At 43.3% G+C, this 5,676-nt stretch overlaps 1 pseudogene; it reads left to right on the top strand.

Annotated features, from left to right (window-relative positions):
- Positions 1-999: 999 nt before the first annotated feature.
- On the top strand, positions 1,000-1,923 carry LOC101352528 (isopentenyl-diphosphate Delta-isomerase 1-like; annotated as a pseudogene).
- Positions 1,924-5,676: the final 3,753 nt, after the last annotated feature.

Consider the following 5,676-nt stretch of genomic DNA (forward strand, 5'->3'; position numbering starts at 1 on the left):
GGAGGCTTCTTCTGATTCACGTAGCCACAGGGGCTGGTGAACCCAAGACTGGCAGGTCAGATCACAGGTAAGCTACTAGCTCAAGTCCCAAGAACCGGAGGTCACACAAACAGGAGCCAGCTGTAGGATCCAGGGCGAGCAAAAGCCCAAGAGCCTTGCCAGAATGTCCGCTTATATTCAATGCAGGCCACATGCCCAAGGAAACTCCCTTTCAACTGACTGGCTACGCACAGCAGATCTCATCATCAAGGTGATCACATTATATCAGTCTCAACATGGAGGTGATCACAACATCATACGACTGCCAAACCACTGAGAATCGTGGCCCAGACAAGTTGACACACAATCTTAACCATCACACCACCCCTAAATAAATTAAGCTGTTTTCATCTTCCTTCTTTGCCCCCCATCCTTTGCACATATGCATACTAGTTTAACTACAGCATAGAAATAGAGATTAGTGAGGTTTCGGGTTGCAAATAACAAGCCCAGGGCAGGAGTGTGGCCAGGCCTCAGGAAGGACAGGACTGGAACCGGGGCTGAGAACATTGCCAGGACTCTCTCCCTCTCCTGTCTCTGCATCTCCTCCGTGTCCACTGCCTTCTTTTCTCTGTGGACTAGCTTTTTTTGCTTCCCCTGTAAACATGGCAGAAAACACAGCCCGGGAAAAAGGCAAGTTGTGCCTTATGGTGTAGCTGTGTGAAGAGTGACTAAATCCACTCTTCTGGATCTCATTTCCAAATCCCTATGAAGAGACTCATTGGTTTTGGTTCCCATCCCTGAACCAATCAACTGTGGCGAGTAGTGGGGAAGAAAATCTTGGGTTGGCGTTATCCTTGAGCCAATCCAGTGTGGCCTGCTCACTATTGCTGCACCTAGGGGAGACGAGTTTTAGGCCTCACAGTGTTTGGTTGGTTCTTGCTGTGGGACTCAGTCACAGGGCCCACTGCTACAGCTGAAGCACAGGTGTTTAGGACACAATGTACGTATTGAACAATTCCTGAAATAAATATTGACAATTTTGATGAGCAACATGTCAAATTTCTGGCAGAAATGTATATTCTTATTGATGAAAATGACAACAAAATTGGGCCTGGAACCAAAAAGAATTGTCGCCTGAATGAAAACATTGAGGAAGGACTATTGCATTGAGTCTTACACGTCTTCTTACTCAACACAGAAAATAAGTTACTACTGCAGCAGAGATCATATGCTGAAGTTACCTTTCCAGGTTAGTTTATCGATATTGTTGTACTCATCCAGTAAGTGATCCAGGAGAACCTGAAGAAAATGACACAGTTAGAGTAAGAATGGCAGCACCAAAAAAGCAAACAAACCAAACCAGTCACCATCGAGTTGACTCTGACTCATGGCGACTCCATGTGTGCCAGAGTAGAACTGTGCTCCAGCGGGGTTTTCATGGCTATGACATTTTGGAAGCAGACTGCCAGTCCTTTCTTCCGAGGTGGCTCTGGGTGGGTTCAATCTTCCAACCTTTTGGTTAGTAGTTGAGCACCTAACCATCTGCACCATCCAGGGACACCAAAGGGCAGCACAGAGGCCTTTAAAAGCTGAATTGGGAACTTCCATGGAACATGTTCCCCTAGAAGACATTAATTATGTAACATGAATTGTACCAGATTCAATCTGATGGTATTTGGGGTAAATATGAATTTCATTACATTTTGTTTGTGAGGAAGAATGTAACTTTGGATCCAGATCCCAATAAGATTAAGAGCTATTGTTATGTGTCAAAAAAAGAACTAGAAGAACTTCTAAGAAAGCTCCTAATGGTGAAATTAAGATAGCCCAATGGTTTTAAATGATTGCAGAGACTGTTCTCTTTAAATACTGGGATAACATTATTTGAATCAATTTGTTGAACATGAAAAATATATACAATGTGAAAGTATGGATGAGTGATTTAAAAAGTACTGAAAAACTTCTATTAAACTTAAAATGATTTAAAAAAAAAATCAAATCCCAGACCCAACATCCTTGAGATCTTTAATGGTGACACTAACCTTCAACTTCCTCACACCCAGGATTTGATCTTGTTTTTGTTTCAGTATCTTGGGAGTGGGGAGCGGGTGGTGGTTTTGGAGGCTCCTACTTAGCCTTTAGCCTTCCCCACTATAACAGCTCTTACTCCACAAACCAAGGACCCAATGAGGAGGGTTACTCCAACTGCCAAGTAATACGCTAAGGGATTAGGGAAATGACCACTGTTATGGATTGAATTGTGTCTCCCCAAAATATGTGTTGGAATCCTAACCCCTATACCTGTGGATGTAATCTAATGTAATCACCATTCATAATGCAATGTAATGCAACATAATCAACCGATTGAGGTCATATCAGAGTAGGGTGGATCCTAAACCTAATTCTTTCTCTTTTTTTTCACATTTTTAAAAAATTTTATTGTTGTACTTTAAGTGAAAGTTTATAATTCAAGTCAGTCTCTCGTACAAAATTTACACATACATTGTTATGTGACCCTAAGTGCTCTCCATATACTGTGACAGCACATTCCTCCTTTCCACCCCTGATTTCCCATGTCCATTCAACCAGCTCCTGACCCTCTCTGCCTTCTCATCTCACCTCTGGACAGGAGCTGCCCATTTAGTCTCATGTATCTACTTGAGCTAATAAATCTAATTACTTCTGAGTTATATAAAAAGCAGCACAGACACAGAGACATACGCACAGCCACAGGGGGAGACAGATGCCATGTGAGGATCATCAAGCCAAGGAACCAAGGAATGCCCGGGACTACCTACAAAGAAGGTATCAACATGGCCAAAACTCTGATTTGGACTTTTAGGAAACTAGAAAACTAAGAAGGGAAGGAGTCTCAGACTGCAGTGCAGCTCTGAGGAAATCTTGGCCAGGCTGATGAGAGGCTGTATTAATTATGCTTCAATTACCTTATTTGTTTGCTGAAAAGATTCACAGAACTCAAAGTTTATACTCACAGAAATGTTTGTTACAGGCAAAAGATACAGGACAGCAACAGCAGTAGGTGGCTATGCCATACAGGGTCTAGAGATCTCAGGCACTTTGTCCTCCCACTGCAGAAAGGCACAGGATGTGCTTTGTCTCTGATCTGGAACCATTAACAGTATACATACCAGGAAGCCCAAAATCTATTTACAGCGGAGATCTCTTACAGTGAGCTGGTCAGGTAGGCATATTCCAGCTCCATGACCTGCCATAATCATTGAAGCTCCCTACCATTACCCATTGCTGTCGAATCGACTCTGACTCATAGTGACCTTATATGAAGCTCCTTAAGTTCCGCCAAAGAAACAATTACTAAACAATGCTGACAGGCTGGTACATCCTGCCCCCCAAACAACTCACAGACCGACGGTTGCAGAGCATCATTTAATGTACGCCATAGTGTTGACCAAGGGTTACCATCATGACCCAGGCAGCTCTGTAGATAAGCATACAGCCAATCCATGCTTGAGGTTAACCTAGGCCATGCAGGAGCCCCAGAGCATGCACGACCATTATAGGAAATGGCTCAGCTCTAGCAGCTCTGCCATGCTCACTTATTGGCTAGGAACAATCTGGGGAGAGCTTGGTGTCTGTATGAATGCTGTGGCAGATCCTAGGGTGCAGCAGTTGGAGACTATCAGCCAACTACAGTCGTCCTTCGGTATCTGCAGACGATTGGTTCCAGGACCCCCACAAATACCAAAATCCGTAGATGCTCAAGTTTCTTATATAAAATGGTGTAGTATTTGCATATAACCTATGCACAACCTCCTGTATACTTTGAATCATCTCTAGATTACTTATAATACCTAATACAATGTAAATGCAGTGTAAATAGTTGTTATACTATATTGTTTCGGGAATAACGACAAGAAAAAAAGTCTGTACGTGTTCAATGCAGACGCAACCATGGTAGGCCTAACTACATAGTACATGTCAGTAACAACGTGACTTTTTTTCCGAATATTTTTGACCTGTGGTTGGTTGAATCTGTGGATGCAGATGCCACGGATACGGAGGGCCTACTACACTACTCACAGCAGAAGATCTAAGTGGCACACCTCCATAGCTACAACAACCCACTTAAGGAAAACTTTTTTAAAGCCAACCCTTGTGTGGCCCCTGTTTATATCTCTAGTGCTATCTCTTGACACATCTCATCTTAAACTCTCCAGCCATCCTTAATGACTTAAAATTTCTGGAATAAAAGCCATGTTCTTTCTTATCTCTGGGCTTTTGCACATGACCCTCTGCCAATAATACTTCTTTCTTCTTCCACTTCCTCTCCTAACTTCTACTCATCCTTCAGGTCTCAGTTCAGAGCCCACTTCCCTAGGAAACCTTTCTCGTTCCTGCCCCCCAGTCTATGCTCCGATAGCACCCTGTTCTCAGACCTATTGCAGCACTCATCACACTCTCGTAATTGCCTGTAGAATTCGTAAACCCCACCAGACAGTAAGCTCTGTAAGGGCAGACACTATGTCACTATGTGCCTGCTTGTAGTGGGTTGAAGAGTATCCTCCCCAAATTCATGCCCACCCAGAACCTCAGATTGGGACCTTATTTGGAAAAACAGTCTTTGCAGATGTAATTAGTTAAGGTGAGATCATACTGGTTTAGCGTGGGCCTTAAATCCAACGACTGGTGAAGAAGAAGAGAGGACACACAGAAGAGGCACAGACAGGGGAATGCCATGTGTCTTAGACATCTAGTGCTGCTATAACAGAAATACCACAAGTGGATGGCTTTAACAAACAGAAGTTTATTCTCTCACTGTAGTAGGCTAGAAGTCTGAATTCAGGGTGCCAGCTGCAGGGGAAGGCTTTCTCTCTCTGTCAGCTCTGGGGAAAGGTCCTTGTCATCAATCTTCCCCTGTACTAGGAGCTTCTCAGTGCAGGGACCCTGGGTCCAAAGGACACTCTCTGCACCTGGCACTACTTTCTTGGTGGTTTGAGGTCCCCAAGTCTCTCTACTTCCTTCTCTCTTGTATATTTCAAAAGAGATTGGCTTAAAATACAACCTAATCTTGTAGATTGAGTCCTGCCTCATTAACATAACTGCCTCTAATCCTGCCTCATTAACGTCGCAGAGGTAGGATTTACAACACATAGGAAAATCACATCAGATGACAAATGGTGGACAATCACACAATACTGGAAATCATGGCCTAGCCAAATTAATACATATTTGGGGGACACAATTCAATCCATGACACCATATGAAGACAGAACAGAAATTGGAGTGAGGCCAAGGAATGCCAGGGATTTGGGGCAAGCACCAGAAGTTAGGAGAGAGGCATAGAACAGATTCTCCCTCAGAGCCTCCAGAAGGAACCAACCTTGCTAACAGCTTGTTTTTGGACTTCTGGCCTCCTGAACTGTGAAAGAATAAATTTTTCTTGTTTTAAACCACCCAGTGTGTATTAATTTGTTATAGCAGCCACAGGAAACTAATATACTGCCAAATAACTGATAAGGAGTTTCTAAAATCAAACTGAGGCTTATGTTGAGCAGCTTTGAAGAGAGCTTAGAGGCTCCCTCTAGAATGTGCTGATAACTGTCCCGGCCAAGATAAATCAAGCAGCAACATAGTCACAGCTGCAGTAGTAAGAAGAAATAGGAAAACTAAACTGGGAGGGACCACCTCCATGTTTTAAGTGCTTGCACTTGAAAT

Source organism: Trichechus manatus, unplaced genomic scaffold (assembly GCF_000243295.1).
Source record: "Trichechus manatus latirostris isolate Lorelei unplaced genomic scaffold, TriManLat1.0 scaffold00039, whole genome shotgun sequence".
NCBI classification, from domain to species: Eukaryota; Metazoa; Chordata; class Mammalia; order Sirenia; family Trichechidae; genus Trichechus; species Trichechus manatus.